Below are 18,384 nucleotides of genomic sequence, written 5' to 3' on the forward strand. Positions count from 1 at the left end.
AAATGGGGATTTTCCCAAAACTTGCTAAAAGGGGCCAGGGGGGCGGGCTGAGTGAAAAAGGAGCACAATCAAGCACAGTTGGGGTGTTTTGTGAAAATTGTGAAGGATTTTCCAAAGTGGGCAAAAATTGAAAAAAAAGACAGGGCCGGTAGTGTCGAAAAAGTAAAAAATGGGGATTTTCCCAAACCTTGCTAAAAGGGGCCAGACAGGCAGACTGAGTGAAAAAGGAGCAAAATCATGCACAGTTGGGGCGTTTAGGGAAAACTATGAAGGATTTTCCAAAGTGGGCAAAAATTGAAAAAAAAGACAGGGCCAGTAGTGTCGAAAAAGTCAAAAATGGGGATTTCCCCAAAACTTGCTAAAAGGGGCCAGACAGGCAGACTGAGTGAAAAAGGAGCAAAATCATGCACAGTTGGGGCGTTTAGGGAAAACTATGAAGGATTTTCCAAAGTGGGCAAAAATTGAAAAAAAAGACAGGGCCGGTAGTGTCGAAATAGTCAAAAATGGGGATTTCCCCAAAACTTGCTAAAAGGGGCCAGACAGGCAGACTGAGTGAAAAAGGAGCAAAATCATGCACAGTTGGGGCGTTTAGGGAAAACTATGAAGGATTTTCCAAAGTGGGTAAAAATTGAAAAAAAAGACAGGACCGGTAGTGTCGAAAAAGTCAAAAATGGGGATTTTCCCAAACCTTGCTAAAAGGGGCCAGACAGGCAGACTGAGTGAAAAAGGAGCAAAATCATGCACAGTTGGGGCGTTTAGGGAAAACTATGAAGGATTTTCCAAAGTGGGCAAAAATTGAAAAAAAAGACAGGGCCGGTAGTGTCGAAAAAGTCAAAAATGGGGATTTTCCCAAAACTTGCTAAAAGGGGCCAGACAGGCAGACTGAGTGAAAAAGGAGCAAAATCATGCACAGTTGGGGAGTTTAGGGAAAACTATGAAGGATTTTCCAAAGTGGGTAAAAATTGAAAAAAACTACAGGGCCGGTAGTGTCGAAAAAGTCAAAAATGGGGATTTCCCCAAAACTTGCTAAAAGGGGCCAGGGGGGCGGGCTGAGTGAGAAAGGGGCAAAATCATGCACAGTTGGGGTGTTTTGTGAAAATTGTGAAGGATTTTCCAAAGTGGGTAAAGATTGAAAAAAACGACAGGGCCGGTAGTGTCGAAAAAGTCAAAAATGGGGATTTTCCCAAACCTTGCTAAAAGGGGCCAGACAAGCTGGCTGAGTGAAAAAGGAGCAAAATAAAGCACAGCTGGGGCGTTTTGTGAAAATTGTGAAGGATTTTCCAAAGTGGGCAAAGATTTTAAAAAACGACAGGGCCGGTAGTGTCGAAAAAGTAAAAAATGGGGATTTTCCCAAACCTTGCTAAAGGGGCCAGGGGGGCGGGCTGAGTGAAAAAGGATCAAAATCATGCACAGTTGGGGCGTTTTGTGAAAATTGTGAAGGATTTTCCAAAGTGGGCAAAAATTGAAAAAAAGAGACAGGGCCAGTAGTATCGAAAAAGTCAAAAATGGGGATTTTCCCAAACCTTGCTAAAAGGGGCCAGGGGGGCGGGCTGAGTGAGAAAGGATCAAAATCATGCACAGTTGGGGCGTTTTGTGAAAATTGTGAAGGATTTTCCAAAGTGGGCAAAAATTGAAAAAAAAGACAGGGCCGGTAGTGTCGAAAAAGTCAAAAATAGGGATTTTCCAAACCTTGCTAAAAGGGGCCAGACAGGCAGGCTGAGTGAAAAAGGATCAAAATCATACACAGTTCGGGCGTTTTGTGAAAATTGTGAAGGATTTTCCAAAGTGGGTAAAAATTGAAAAAAACGACAGGGCCGGTAGTGTCGAAAAAATAAAAAATGGGGATTTTCCCAAACCTTGCTAAAAGGGGCCAGACAAGCTGGCTGAGTGAAAAAGGAGCAAAATAAAGCACAGCTGGGGCGTTTTGTGAAAATTGTGAAGGATTTTCCAAAGTGGGTAAAAATTGAAAAAAACGACAGGGCCGGTAGTGTCGAAAAAGTCAAAAATGGGGATTTTCCCAAAACTTGCTAAAAGGGGCCAGGGGGGCGGGCTGAGTGAGAAAGGAGCAAAATCAAGCACAGTTGGGGCGTTTTGTGAAAATTGTGAAGGATTTTCCAAAGTGGGTAAAAATTGAAAAAAACGACAGGGCCGGTAGTGTCGAAAAAGTCAAAAATGGGGATTTTCCCAAACCTTGCTAAAAGGGGCCAGACAGGCAGACTGAGTGAAAAAGGAGCAAAATCATGCACAGTTGGGGCGTTTAGGGAAAACTATGAAGGATTTTCCAAAGTGGGCAAAAATTGAAAAAAAAGACAGGGCCGGTAGTGTCTAAATAGTCAAAAATGGGGATTTCCCCAAAACTTGCTAAAAGGGGCCAGACAGGCAGACTGAGTGAAAAAGGAGCAAAATCATGCACAGTTGGGGCGTTTAGGGAAAACTATGAAGGATTTTCCAAAGTGGGTAAAAATTGAAAAAAAAGACAGGACCGGTAGTGTCGAAAAAGTCAAAAATGGGGATTTTCCCAAACCTTGGTAAAGGGGCCAGGGGGGCGGGCTGAGTGAAAAAGGATCAAAATCATGCACAGTTGGGGCGTTTTGTGAAAATTGTGAAGGATTTTCCAAAGTGGGCAAAAATTGAAAAAAAAGACAGGGCCGGTAGTGTCGAAAAAGTAAAAAATGGGGATTTTCCCAAAACTTGCTAAAAGGGGCCAGGGGGGCGGGCTGAGTGAGAAAGGAGCACAATCAAGCACAGTTGGGGTGTTTTGTGAAAATTGTGAAGGATTTTCCAAAGTGGGTAGAGATTGAAAAAAACGACAGGGCCGGTAGTGTCGAAAAAGTAAAAAATGGGGATTTTCCCAAACCTTGCTCAAAGGGGCCAGACAGGCAGACTGAGTGAAAAAGGAGCAAAATCATGCACAGTTGGGGCGTTTAGGGAAAACTATGAAGGATTTTCCAAAGTGGGTAAAAATTGAAAAAAAAGACAGGACCGGTAGTGTCGAAAAAGTCAAAAATGGGGATTTTCCCAAACCTTGCTAAAGGGGCCAGGGGGGGCGGGCTGAGTGAAAAAGGATCAAAATCATGCACAGTTGGGGCGTTTTGTGAAAATTGTGAAGGATTTTCCAAAGTGGGCAAAAATTGAAAAAAAAGACAGGGCCGGTAGTGTCGAAAAAGTAAAAAATGGGGATTTTCCCAAAACTTGCTAAAAGGGGCCAGGGGGGCGGGCTGAGTGAGAAAGGAGCACAATCAAGCACAGTTGGGGTGTTTTGTGAAAATTGTGAAGGATTTTCCAAAGTGGGTAGAGATTGAAAAAAACGACAGGGCCGGTAGTGTCGAAAAAGTAAAAAATGGGGATTTTCCCAAACCTTGCTAAAAGGGGCCAGACTGGCAGACTGAGTGAAAAAGGAGCAAAATCATGCACAGTTGGGGCGTTTAGGGAAAACTATGAAGGATTTTCCAAAGTGGGCAAAAATTGAAAAAAAAGACAGGGCCAGTAGTGTCGAAAAAGTCAAAAATGGGGATTTCCCCAAAACTTGCTAAAAGGGGCCAGACAGGCAGACTGAGTGAAAAAGGAGCAAAATCATGCACAGTTGGGGAGTTTAGGGAAAACTATGAAGGATTTTCCAAAGTGGGTAAAAATTGAAAAAAAGACAGGGCCGGTAGTGTCGAAAAAGTCAAAAATGGGGATTTCCCCAAAACTTGCTAAAAGGGGCCAGGGGGGCGGGCTGAGTGAGAAAGGGGCAAAATCAAGCACAGTTGGGGTGTTTTGTGAAAATTGTGAAGGATTTTCCAAAGTGGGTAAAGATTGAAAAAAACGACAGGGCTGGTAGTGTCGAAAAAGTCAAAAATGGGGATTTTCCCAAAACTCGTTAAAAGGGGCCAGGGGGCGGGCTGAGTGAGAAAGGAGCAAAATCAAGCACAGTTGGGGCGTAGTGTGAAAATTGTGAAGGATTTTCCAAACCGGACAAAAATTGAACAAAACGACAGGGCCGGTAGTGTCGAAAAAGTCAAAAATGGGGATTTTCCCAAACCTTGCTAAAAGGGGCCAGACAGGCAGACTGAGTGAGAAAGGATCAAAATCATGCACAGTTGGAGCGTTTTGTGAAAATTGTGAAGGATTTTCCAAAGTGGGCAAAAATTGAAAAAAAGACAGGGCCGGTAGTGTCGAAAAAGTCAAAAATAGGGATTTTCCAAACCTTGCTAAAAGGGGCCAGACAGGCAAGCTGAGTGAAAAAGGATCAAAATCATACACAGTTCGGGCGTTTTGTGAAAATTGTGAAGGATTTTCCAAAGTGGGTAAAAATTGAAAAAAACGACAGGGCCGGTAGTATCGAAAAAATTAAAAATGGGGATTTTCCCAAACCTTGTTAAAAGGGGCCAGACAGGCTGGCTAAGTGAAAAAGGAGCAAAATAAAGCACAGCTGGGGCGTTTTGTGAAAATTGTGAAGGATTTTCCAAAGTGGGCAAAAATTTTAAAAAACGACAGGGCCGTTAAGGGTCGAAAAAGTCAAAAATTGGGATTTTCCTAAACTTTGCTAAAAGGGGCCAGGGGGGCGGGCTGAGTGAAAAAGGAGCAAAATCAAGCACAGTTGGGGCGTTTTGTGAAAATTGTGAAGGATTTTCCAAAGTGGGCAAAATTTAAAAAAAAAAAGACAGGGCTGGTAGTGTCGAAAAAGGCAAAAATGGGGATTTTCCCAAAACTTGCTAAAAGGGGCCAGGGGGCGGGCTGAGTGAAAAACGAGCAAAATCAAGCACAGTTGGGGCGTTGTGTGAAAATTGTGACGTATTTTCCAAACCGGGCAAAAATTGATAAAAACGACAGGGCCAGTAGTGTCGAAAAAGTCAAAAATGGGGAAGGGTGGGCGATTGTCCCAAACCTTGCTAAAAAGGGGCCAGGGGGGCGGACTGAGTCAGAAAAGAGCAAAATCAAGCACAGTTGGGGCGTTGTGTGAAAATTGTGAAGGATTTTCCAAAGTGGGCAAAAATTTAAAAAAACGACAGGGCCGTTAAGTGTTGAAAAAGTCAAAAATGGGGATTTTCCCAAAACTTGCTAAAAGGGGCCAGGGGGGCGGGCTGAGTGAAAAACGAGCAAAATCAAGCACAGTTGGGGCGTTTTGTGAAAATTGTGAAGGATTTTCCAAAGTGTGCAAAAATTTAAAAAAAAGACAGGGCCGTTAAGTGTCGAAAAAGTCAAAAATGTGGATTTTCCCAAAACTTGCTAAAAGGGGCCAGGGGGGCGGGCTGAGTGAAAAACGAGCAAAATCAAGCACAGTTGGGGCGTTTTGTGAAAATTGTGAAGGATTTTCCAAAGTGGGCAAAAAATGAAAAAAAAAGACAGGGCCGGTAGTGTCGAAAAAGTCAAAAATGGGGATTTTCCCAAAACTTGCTAAAAGGGGCCAGGGGGGCGGGCTGAGTGAGAAAGGATCAAAATCATGCACAGTTGGGGCGTTTTGTGAAAATTGTGAAGGATTTTCCAAAGTGGGCAAAAATTGAAAAAAAGAGACAGGGCCGGTAGTGTCGAAAAAGTAAAAAATGGGGATTTTCCCAAACCTTGCTAAAAGGGGCCAGGGGGGTGAAAATTGTGAAGGAATTTCCAAAATGTAGATAATGCAGAATTCACCACATTTAACTGTTTCTGTTGATAAAACAGCATGTCCAACAATTCTGTTAAAAGACTGGCTTACAAAGTTTTTATGGCTTAAAACATCTTTTCTCACCAAGCTAATCCAAATGCACACTGAATCACTTATTCTGTCTGGAAATACAGGAAAAAACCAGATAGTGCAGAATTCACCACATTGTACTGTTTCTGTTGATAAAACGGCTGTTTTAGCAGATCTGTTAAGAGAATACCTTACAAATAGATTTTTATTGCTTAAATCGTCTTTTCTCACCAAGCTCATCCAAATGCACACTGAATCACTTATTCTGTCTGGAAATAGAGAAAAAATGTAGATAATGCAGAATTCCCCACATTGAACTGTTTCTGTTGATAAAACAGCGTTTCCAGCAGTTCTGTTAAGAGAATGGCTTACAAATATGTTTTTGTGGCTTAAAACGTCTTTTCTCACCAAGATCATCCAAATGCACACTGAATCACTTATTCTGTCTGGAAATCCAGTAAAATGCCAGATAGTGCAGAATTCACCACATTGAACTGTTTCTGTTGATAAAACAGCGTTTCCAGCAGTTCTGTTAAGAGAATGGCTTACAAATAGGTTTTATGGCTTAAAACGTCTTTTCTCACCAAGATCATCCAAATGCACACTGAATCACTTATTCTGTCTGGAAATCCAGGAAAAAAGCCAGATAGTGCAGAATTCACCACATTGAACTGTTTCTGTTGATAAAATGGCTTTTTTAGCAGCTCTGTTAAGAGAATGGCTTACAAATATGTTTTTATGGCTTAAAACGTCTTTTCTCACCAAGATCATTCAAATGCACACTGAATCACTTATTCTGTCCGGAAATCCAGTAAAAAGCCAGATAATGCAGAATTCACCGCATTGAACTGTTTCTGTTGATAAAACGGCTGTTTTAGCAGCTCTGTTAAGAGAATGTATTATTGTAGCTGTGGTGTGTGTGTGTGATGCAGTGAAGTTTGGTCAGCTGTGCAGTGGAAACCCCGAAAACCGCCGCAGGACGTCAGACACCTGGGGACAGGGACACTACGGAGCCCGCCGGTAACACAACTACACAACTACACTACTACACAACTACACTACTACATCACCACGCCCCCTCCCGATCTCTCAGGTCCGTCTCTGCCAACTTGCTGCAAGTCCCCCGGACAAAGCGCCGGACTTGGGGTGATCGGGCCTCCTCAGCTGCTGCCCCCACCCGATGGAAATCACTCCCCCCTCACATCAAAGTCTCCCCAACCCTCCCACTAGCCTTCCCCACCTAGCTCCCACTAGCCTTCCCCACCTAGCTCCCACTTGCCTTCCCCACCTAGCTCCCACCGTACTCTTCATGTTTTAACCTCTGTTTTGTTTTTAACCCTTGTATTAATAAAGATTTGTTTTCATAGTTTTAATAAGGAAATATGTGAAGCGACTTTGAGTACCACATAAAGCGCTATATACATGTGATTTATTATTATTACATGGTGGTGATGATGGTGATGATGATGAAGGTGGTGATGATGATGAAGGTGCATTAAATAAAAAACAGTAAAGCGGCCACTACGCCTGATAGGAATGTCGTAGAAAGATCAAACCAAAACTCAATTGTTTGTCTTATCAAGACCTACAAATCACGCACTGACACCACTGACCTAAATCCAACAGGAAGTGCCCAGTTTGCCTTTAAATGTATGATTTTGGACGATTTTTCAGGCTTTTTCAAAATATATATATTATTCCTGCATACTTTCAGCTATAGACTTCATTCAAACGTCGAAATGTAGCCACAAGTCTCATCTATAGATGTGTGTAATTTGGTCTGGCTATGTTTTATACTTTTTGATCTGCGGCCCCACATGTGCACCCTGTTCCTCTCCCATTCAATCCGTACTCTGCCTGCTGTCTGTGCATGCTCTGTTGGCATGCTCTCCAGTCGTTTACTACCATGGCAACGACTGTGTGTGTGTGTATGCAGCTGGCTCAGCCAGGTTCATTTGTGGTCTTAAGCTGCGTTCAGACCAAAAGCGTCTGACGCGAATTGAGCAGCAATTGTACATAGACAATGAATGTAAATGGCGCGATTACACGCAATTTTATATCAGGCGGTGCGAATGAAGCGTCTGGAGCGACGCGAATGAAGCGTCTGAAGCGGCGCGAATAAAGTTGGAAAAAGAACTTTTCAGGCGGCATCGCGCCGCGACATCCAATCAGCGGCGAGTATCTCCCGAAGTCACATTCGTGACGGCGGGCACATACGTTTGCACACAAACATGGAGGAGAAACTGATCGTGGCAGTTTGTGGACACCCAGTCTTGTACGGCTGCCGTCTTTTACCGGGATCGGTACAAGAAGGAGGAGGCATGGGCAAAAGTGGGCGCAGAGGTGGGACTCGCTGGTAAGTTCTGAGACTATACGTGGCTTGTTTTACCACGTTACTGACTGTGTTTCTCAATGAATGAAACATTAGCATTGGTTAGCACTAGCACAGCAGACTGTCCCGCTTGGCAGGATACCAGTTTCAGTTTATGTGTGGTTAGATGCTAATTATACAAAGTGTATGTCTCTGTGTGTGCGTTTGCAGTTGAGGTGTGCCGAAAGAAGTGGAAGGGGCTGAGGGACACTTACCTCAAAAAGAAGAGGGAAGGAGAAAGGAGGAGCGGGTCGGCAGGAGGGCCTCTCAAAAAGTGGCGTTTCTCTGCGGTCCTGTCTTTCCTCGAACCCTTTACCACGCCAAGAGAAACCAGTGGCAACATGGGTGGGGGGTTCGAGGAAGACGGGGCCGCAGAGAACCCACTGAGTTTAGATGATGAGGGAGAAGCAGGGCCGTCAGGAGAAGCAGGGCCATCAGGAGAAGGAGTTTATGACGGTTGTTTAAGTGAAGACAGACACATATGCAGTATCAATGTCACAGTACATGTAAAAACTGTTTCAATTTCAGTAGGCAATAGACCCATTTCTTTATGTATTGTTTCTGTTACATTTGTTTCCATTACATTTCAAATTATATGTACCCCTATTGTATAATAATTTTGGATCATAAAATAATAATTTCTCTTTTATAGATCAATCCTTGAGTGACAGCGAGGGCACAGCTCCTGCTGCTTCTCCTGCTGCTTCAGCCAGTGGTATGTACTGTACAAAAGTTGAATTGTGTTTATTTGTAGGGCTCAAGTCCAAATAGAAAATTAACCTATACAAACTATATCACTGAATGAATGTTGTGATTTTGATTTCATACAGGTGCATGGACAAGGAAGAGGAAGAAAGGGAAGTCCAGGAGAAAGAGCGTGAGAGTTTAATTGAGGGCCTCCTCATAAAGAGTCTCCAGAGGGCACCTGCCCCCCTGCCACCACCACCACCTGCCTGCAGAGAAGAGGAGCAGTTCCTAAGCAGTCTGGCTCCTTCCCTCCCTAGGCTGCCACCCAAGCAAAGGGAATATATACAATTTAAAATTCACAAATTAATTTATGAAGCAACCACATTTGATTTAAATTTGGAAAATTTGGAAACTCTTGAGTAGCTGGGGTGACAACCTATGGAAGGAATGAGCCAGGCTGCTTTTCTTTTTAAAAAATGTTTTTTGTTGTTGTTTTACTTTTGTATTATATTTTGTATTTTTATATAAACAAATATATTTCATTTTATCGACTTAATATTTCTCATGTCATTCTTTCACATATATTCTTTCAAGTGCAATGAGAGATTGAAGTGTAGACTGGCCAGTTTCTAAATAAAGGTTAAAGTAAAGAAAAGAAAAGTTTAATGGTATAATATCAGATATATTGCAGGATTATTGCTCAATGGTTGTATTTGGGTGGCTCTTAAAAGAGCCGTTTTTGGGGTGCTTGCGCACTAGATGATAGGTTGCCACGGGACCACTCCCTCTGCAGAGAAGAAGGCTGTGAAGGTCTCCCGAATCCTGATGGCCTTTCTCGCAGAGTTGTTTGCACCAACTCTTCCCAGACCTGGCAGTGGCTCCACCTCACTCCCTGCGATGCTCCCCCCAACTCCAGGTGTCTGGGCTGTCGTCCGCAGGAAGTTGTGAAGAAGACAGGTCGCCTTCGCACACTTCATTACATCTGCTGCACGGCTGCTACCACAATTATGAAATGGTAAGTTTATTGTCTGTGACTGTGACCCTCATAAAAGTAATATTTTACAAATCTGCATTATGTAAACTAACGAAATTCGTTAGAGTAAGTCATTTGGCGACTTCTAAGTCATTCAGTTAAACTAAGTCTATTCCTGCGAGCATGAATGATCACTCGAAGTGATCGAATTTTCTTACTTTTACTCGAGTAAAGAGTTGAATCAGTACGTCTGCTTTTACTAGTCTTTTTTACACTAGTATCCGTAGTACTTTTGCCTCGTAATGTGAGTGCGGGCCAGCGGGGAAAAGGGAAGGGGGGACATTCGTGCTTCAGCACGGTACGGAACAACTGGCCCTAGTGTGAGTTCGCCCTAAGGTCTTAATTTGCTGGGGAGAAGGCAAACATCTACAGGTGATATCCAAAATGTTTCAGCTCACACTAAAATTATATACATGGATAAATGTAAAGTATACTGTTTTTGCAGTTTGTCTTATGACAAACAAAAGAAAAGGGCAGAATATTGATGTTTTTTTTTTTTATATCACAATTTTCATGTTTGCTGAGCATTGGTGACCTGTCCCACATTGTTCCACAAAAACATACTCTTTGTCCAATATGTGGTTTGGATGTGGTCACTGTACCTTTTTTATATGTGCTGGCATCAGCCACTTGGCACTTGTCCATTGTGCAGGAGGCTGTGTCCCTCATCCGTCCACCGGCTTCTACAGTAAATAAAATGTAAACATTTATTTATTAACCACAAATGGAAAAAAAGTAATAAGCATTAGTGATTGATTACAAAAAGTCAAAAGCAACACCACTAACCCTTAAATCACGGTTAACAGTCTAACATTACACAAAGGAGAGACATAGTAGGCAGACATAAATAACTTACCCTGCCATGCAATTGCAATGAGCTGCAATTACTTCTCCGTCTTTCTTTGTTATTATCCACGTCTTTAGAGGCGTTTCACCAGACCTTTGAGAGTGGTTAACCTAGTAACGTAAACAACGGTTACCGTTAAAGTTGAGAGAGACAGTGTTAACTGATTGTGGCTAACCGTTAATGATAGTAAACCCATAAAAGAAATAAAATCACTCACCCTGGCGAAAACCAAACAATTATCATCGTGGAGCACCTTGGAGCCGAGGTCGTGGACCCACCCGCTGACAAAAAAAATTACACGCCTACATACTTTTGTAAGGCTTTCATTTGTTCTTTGGAATAAAATGAAGTCTGAAGAACAAGGTAATTAGTGATGTCAACAGCCTCGATCTATGAACAAACACCAGATACACAGAGCACCTGCATAGCAGAGCAATAATGTCTTTGTGCTTGTACAATGACAAAGTCCTCTAAGTTATGCAGCTAACATCAGGTAATGTTTGGTTGTACGTTAGCACACTGCTAACGTTAGCTGCCATGTTAACGTGCAGAGTCAGACTGTGTACTACTGTGTAGTAACAACTCTGCTGCTACATCACAATAACGGCATATCTTGACAAACTAGACAGTGAGCTGAATGTCCAGACAGGTAACATTACTGTTTATGTGAAGCATAGCAGAGCTGATGTTACTCACCTGTCCGCTTTCACTCTCCGGTCCGTCTGTCCCTCCGCCGGTCCTTGTCTGGTCAAAGTTCTTATATTTCATTTTTTGTCCTTCTGACCTTCTCCTCTCTGGATGTTTCTCTTTCACTCTCTCCTTCTCCACTTTAATTGTCCGTACCACATTCACTGTTTCTCGCTCTGGCCTCCTCCTTTTGACACGTGCACACGCATGAACGCTACCTGTCTCTGATTGGTAACACGGCTATCCGTCTACCGATATTACCCAATTCCGGGACACAGCTGAGAAGTCATGTAATATTGTTAAAGCTGTGTTCACACCAAGCGCGATGAACGCGACAAAAAAAACGCACGACAAATGAGAATCTGTCGAGTTTCGACGCGTGACCATAATGTAAAATGAGCGGGAACGCCATTGCTTCTTCTTTCATCAACAATGGCTGCGATCAGAACCATCGCTGCGCTGTACCTGCTCTGGAAGTCCGAGACACGTCTGAAGGCCAAACAGCGCCGGCGTTTCTGGGTACATGATATCCTCCGGAGGCGCACAGAGCTCGGCGAGTTCCACCGTCTCCTACAGGAGCTCCGTCTGGACGATGGACGTTTCCAGCGGTACTTCAGGCTGATTGTTGCTCAGTTTGAGGACTTGCTAGGTAGGGTTGGCGCCAGGATCTCCAGGCAGGACACAAACTACAGGCGCCCCATTCCAGCTGCGGAGCGCCTGTCCATCTGTCTCCGGTGAGTAGCAGTGTATTGTTGTGTCAAAATCAAAAGATATTCACTATGTCACTGACGGGGGAGATTTAGCTGCTGCTTTGCTGAGAAATGTTGCTTCACAGCCGGTGTTTCGGTTTAACTGGTGACCGCGTTAATAGGTGACTTTCTCATAAAAAAGCCATTGATTGTAGTTTAATCCTTTCACACAGCAAGCAGGGGTGGTCCTCCTTCTTTATTACTGGTTTTGTAGAGATGTGACACTCAATGAGCAGAGATCTGAGAGAGTAAATATAACTTTTATGCGTATATATGATACACACAGGCTCAGAAGAAAAAGCTTCTTCCCTGAGGCTGTGACGCTGCTGGACTCCACACCACCATGTTAATAGCGTCATTGCACTCATTACTGCACTGTTTTCAGTACTTTAATGAACATTTAATTTGCACTATTCACATTTTGCGCAATTTGAATCCCTACACTATTCAAATAATGTCACTGTACATATATTGTAAATAGCCAAATTTACATATGCTGCTCATACTGTATGCTTTAAAAAATAAGAAAAAAAAGTAATAAAATGAGGAATATATTACTTAAAATAAGCAAAATTATCTGCCAACAGAACAGGAAGATTTGACTTAACAAGATTTTTAAAAACAAGTGAATACATCTAGCCTTAAAAACCCAGGGATATCTTAAAACTAGTGTGTTTAGACTAAAAACAAGTAGATTTGTATTGGTTCAAGGAAAATATTTAAGAATTATTTTCTCAATATGTAGGACAATGTGCTTAAAATCAGCATATGCTAGTGCCATCATCTTCAAATAAGGTTTCATGCAAGTAAATATATCTTAAAGTCAGTACAGCCAAACTTCAAACAAGTACATTTGTCTAGATAAGCAAACCAAATTTAAGAATAGTTTTCTTGATATATAGGAAAATATACCTTTTATTCAACATATGCTAGTATTATCAGCTCCAAACAAGGACTTATGTTAGGCAACATGCACTGCAATCAAGTATATTCGCCTAGATAATGAGAACAATTTAAGAATTATTTATTCTAGTATGTAGAACAAAATCACTTAAATTTAGTATCCAATGCTACTGTAAAATTCTTTAAATAAGAGTAAATTCCCTAACACTTAAGGGAGAAAAAACATTTATCAGGCTTGGTACTTAGTTAACCTTCGTCTAGTGTTAGGGTCGGCACCGACCCGTTTTTAGGTTTTAAATGCATAAAAGAACTACATAAATGTGTTAATTGCATCAAGACTTTTTGACTTTGTCAGGAACTTCTATTTACACAAAATAAAAATTTAAAAAATCAGTTTTACTAAATTATAAAATGCTCTGGTGAAAATTATGACCTTTGTGTTGTTAGGGTCAGTTTCGACCCAGTTATAATATAAGCTTGTAAAACAATAATAAGTGCTAAAACTGAAATCATAAACACACTATCAGACAACAGCCCACAGCCAGCTCTTCCTCCAAACACTTGAGCTTCAGTTAGTGGCTTCTCTCTTTGCCTGTTTGACCAAACAAACAAAGACGGACATGTCCAGGTATGTAAGGCCAATTCAGTTTAGAGTCAGTGACTTGCAGAGTACACGTCTCCAGTTCACAGCATGCCACAATGAGAAGAAGATTTACTGCTAATTTTGTATTATATCTGTGCTGACAATGAGGCAGAGGACACACAGCAACATAGCGATACAGATGAGCAGGTTTCTGAGGTGGAAGATGATGTGGAGTATCAACCCGAAGACACAGACAAATCTGATCAGTCTGATGAAGAGGTCACCAGTGCTGAAGCTGCTCCCGCTTCTGCTGAAACATTCAAATCCAAAAGTGGCAACATCTGTTGCTGCAAATGTCATCAAAATGACCCCTGGGATCACAAGGTTTGCTGTGATGAGAGTAAGTGACATCAAGACAGTGGACAACCTGGACAAGCTGAATGCCACCAGCGAATGACCAGGAGATGGCCAATGGTTGTGTTTTACAACATCCTCGATGTGTCTGCATACAATGCATTTGTGTTGTGGACCCACATTCACCAAGGGTGGAATTAAACCAAAAAAAAAACAAGCGGAGAATCTTTCTTGAGGAGCTTGGAAGTTCCCTTGGCAAGGCGCACAGGGAGCAAAGGGAATGGGTGCTGTGAGACCCAGCCACTGCAGCCTTGGTCAGACAGCTGCAGAGCTCACCAAGCACTCCGTCCACGGCCACAGCAACACGAAGAGCAACACGAAGAGCATCAGCGCCAGCATCCTCCTCAGCCAGCCCTGCCTCAACATCAACCACAACAGCCACAACACCAGTGAGACCACCTGATTCTAAAAGAAAGAGGTGTCAGGTCTGCCCTAGCAATAAGGACAGAAAGATAAACATATTGTGCTTCACCTTCAAAAAATACTCTGCTTTTTGCCACACCTGCATCTAAAAATACACAAATACACATGCATGTTCTTGCACACAGTTTCTATGGTACTAGTACTTGATTTCTGTTGGTTTGATTTGCTTGATTGGTTGTTGTTTGCTTGCAAATCTACATGTTGTATAATTACTAGTTCTGCTTTTCATTTGCTATCTATATTAGTTATTTTTCTTGAAGTAAATATATATGGGTCGAAATTGACCCGTAACACCATAGATGTTACTATAGTTAATAATATAAAAATTAAAAACTATATATTTTTTAACATTTAAGAGATGTGTTCTAATACCCCTCTGCAATAGTCAGGTAACATAAAAACCTTTTATTTATTTATATAATTCTTTTGAGGTTAATTTAACATTTTTTTTATATTGAAAATGAGGGGTATGTTGTCAAGAGAAAGGCCAAGGGGCCCACTAAAAAAATATTAAAACCAATCTTTTCATGGATAAGGAAGCCTAACAAGGTAAACAATAGATAAGAAAAAAAATTGATGATAAATAATTGTTTTTAGGGTATTTTATGGCTGATTTAAGACACGGGTCAAAACCGACCCGTTAACATAAGAGATGGTAGCAGAGAGCTAACACAAGAGGAAGGTTAAACAAATACATGAATCTAAATTTTTTTTCAAAGTCTTTATTGCCTTTCAAGTACAACTTTTCCTTTACAGTAGAAACAGTAAAAGCCTGAACTTACTATTACAGGAAAAATCCGACGATTTTTCATATAGTTCTCCGTTTTGAGGTCAGTCGGTACGAAAGCCCCCCAAAAACAATCGGTTTTACCTAGCAAGAGTTGCATCAGCCAGCAGCTAACACAGACAGGCAGCTACAGCTCTTCACTCTGGGGGCATGGCAGCCTCCATGTACATGCAACTCTTGCTGCGTTAGCTGCTGGCTGAGCTAGGTAAAACCAAACATTTTTTTTCCGTACTGACAGTACTCTTTGACTTGAAATGGGGATATGTAAAAACTCATCGGATTTTTCCAAATAAACACTCCAGCTCGGCGCATGATCTTCAATGAAGATTTTTAAAAGAGCAAACTAAAAAGTGAAAAACATGCATCTATCTACATGAGGAAGTCATGTCCTGGCTGTGGATAGTATCCAAGAGAACTTGCGCAGACAGAAGTGTGCACACTTATGATATCTAAGGTGAAAGATAATGCATGCCATTTTACATTGTGCTAACATCAATATCCTCTTTTGGGAAGGTCATGCAGCTGAACTTAACAGCAAACTAAAAAGTAAAAAACACGTAAGGCAAAAAAAAAAAAAAAAGCCACAGCCTCAAAACAAACCAAGACAAGATTATCCACTCTCATTTCCACTTTAAGCTAAGAATTTCTTCCACTCGCCTATGGCCTTCCTATATGAGGACGTCATGTCATGGTCGTGGATGGCATCCAGGAGAACCTCGGTCTGCAGCACAGACAGGAGTGTGGCAACGCACTTGGGATATGTAAGGTGAAAGATGTAATAGCATGCCATGAGATACATTACGCTAGCATCGATATCCTCTTTTGGGAAAGTCAACACAGGCGTGGTTCCAATAGATAGTATGCAGTTAGTTTCACAGACAACAACGACCGGGCTGGAGAGTGGTCTTGCTCATAGAAAGGTGTTGGGGTCTTCTGTAGGCTGACAAACACAAAAAGAAAAATAAATACCACAATGCACTTTTTGTATTGTATGGTAAAGTAAATGTGAAAATTCTTATGCATATACATTTTCTTACCTTAAGGATGTGAAGCAAAGCCTCACTTGCATGTCCCAACTTCTTGGGTGGAGCCACAGGTGATGGAAATAAGTCTGGCAATGCCTTCATCAGGGCGATTGACTGCTGTGCTGTTAAAAAACAAGACAAAAAAGTAATTTTAAAAAAAGTAGTTTTTCTGCAGCCAGTTATTAAAAAAACATTAATACTTCTGTGGGATTCTCAATTGTTATGTTCTGTAATAACCTTTGTCCAACAGTGGAGGCCTCATGACCTTCTTGAAAACGCCATAAAACTGTGCCCTCTCAAAAAAGGTCGCCCGCCGGGTATTTAGTTCAGGTAGGAAGTGGGGGTTCCCTTGATCGAGGATCCGCCGGAGTTCATCCATTAGCTAACACACAGGGAGACAAAGGATAGAGAAGAGATGTTAAATTAAAATTTACATTACAATTCAAATCTAACAGAGTTAAACTTTAACCTTCGGATGAGACATTAAACCGAGGTCACGACTCACTGTGGTCATTAAAGATCCCATGGCACTTATTGCAAAGAGTAGGGGGTTCCCCAGTGTCCTGGCTAAATTCCCAACCTGGCCCCCTAATCATCCCCTCACTCTAATTGACTCATTCAGATCCTCACTCTCCACCTCAAGCTGGTGTGTGGTGAGTGTTTTGGAACATAATGGTTGCCGCATCACCCAGGTGGGTGCTACACATTGGTGGTGGTTAGCGAGTGTTGTAATTCCTAGGCTTAGGAAGCAGAGGGCTGCATAAAATGAATACATATGCTTACATGGTCCAATTCTCCAAAGCAGGGATACGCCTCAAGGATCTTGACAGGCCTGTCCTGCTCCTTAGTCACATCGGAGTCAATGAAAGCGCGTCTTGACTGGAATTCAAGGTCTAGGAGCTGGGCAACATCCTTCTTGTTTGGCCTGGCCTTGGTTTTATACATGTCCTGCAGAGTTTCATAATGTCTTGCCTGATTCTGCAGGCTGTCCGAAGTGTCTGATGCTAGAAAAACAAACTTCATCAATTAACATTTAAACATAGCCATACCAAACATTAAAGCTGCCGTCGGCAGGCCTTCAAAATTCCGAGTCTAAAGTCGGAAAATTGGAACTGATACAAGTTTCAGGTCCCTCCCCCAACTTCTACCAAGCTCCAAACCGCCCCACAAACCCCTCCCCCTCTGGAGACGAGCACACAAGCTGTGGGCAGACGTACGGTGTCTAAAGCAACTCACGCTCAGCATGGAAGACAGTGACTGTACTGCTTCGATGTCGAATGGCATGTAGGCTATAACAACTAACGTGATAACGTTAGCTTAGTAAGAAGCACTACTTCCAAGCTATTAGCTAATGTTGCTTATAATAGCCTGTCAAGTCTTAGCTATTCGCCACAGCCCACCAATACCGGAGCTCAACATATCTAGACCGAGTGTAACCGTTGTCTACCATAAAACAAGAAAGATTCATATAACAGCTGTAATTACCTGTCGAGACGAAATATGGCCAAGTCTGCATCTAACTTGAAGCCTTTGAGGTCCCGTAACGTTAGTTCCCTCCACCTCTCAAATGCTATTCCAATGTTGACCCGAGTTTTATTCCGCGCTCGGTCAATTTCTTTTCTTATAACGTTCTTTTCCGTTTCAGTTTTCCTCTTTTTCGAAGTTTTGGATGTGTAGGCAGTAGTTGGCAAACGTGGAATGGGAAGTTTTAGGATTTTCGGCTGCTGCGCCATTTTCGCTAAGAAGCAGATATCAATGCTCTCGTCTCTGACTGGGAGAACTTTCGTGCGCATGAATGGGGGGCGGGCTCGATAGCAGCGTGTGCACAAGCTGTGATTGACAGGTAGCAATTCCTCCCCCCTGGTTGGTTAAACAAAACCAGGAGCTCTCGATTTTTGCAAGCTTGATTACAGGCTGATTACAGGCTTTAGAGGGAGCTAGAGCATTCAGGATTTTTTCTAAACAGCCTTTTTAATATTCTACTTCCAGAATCCCATGACAGTTCAAGCTAATATGACTCAAAACATGCTGCCGACGGCAGCTTTAAGACCATAATTTCCATTTCAGACATTACAGGTTAACTGGGCCATTAACACGCAAATACACACGTCACCATTTTATAAAATTGGATTATTCGCCATCTCCCCTAGAGTTAGATAAGTGAACAAAAACATTTTTGTCTCCGTGCATGCATTGTTGTAGTCCGGCAGCGCCCCCGC

The 18,384-nt window shown here is 42.2% G+C and overlaps 1 long non-coding RNA gene across 1 annotated transcript; it reads right to left on the bottom strand.

Annotated features, from left to right (window-relative positions):
* Window positions 1-16,002: 16,002 nt before the first annotated feature.
* Window positions 16,003-16,471, bottom strand: LOC133985779 (uncharacterized). The gene is made up of 3 exons (XR_009925484.1): window positions 16,403-16,471; window positions 16,178-16,287; window positions 16,003-16,080 (listed from the first exon to the last, which is right to left on the bottom strand). It is a non-coding gene; the product is annotated as an uncharacterized LOC133985779 (long non-coding RNA).
* Between the last annotated feature and the right edge of the window lie 1,913 nt (window positions 16,472-18,384).

Source organism: Scomber scombrus, chromosome 9, assembly GCF_963691925.1.
Source record: "Scomber scombrus chromosome 9, fScoSco1.1, whole genome shotgun sequence".
Taxonomy (NCBI): Eukaryota; Metazoa; Chordata; class Actinopteri; order Scombriformes; family Scombridae; genus Scomber; species Scomber scombrus.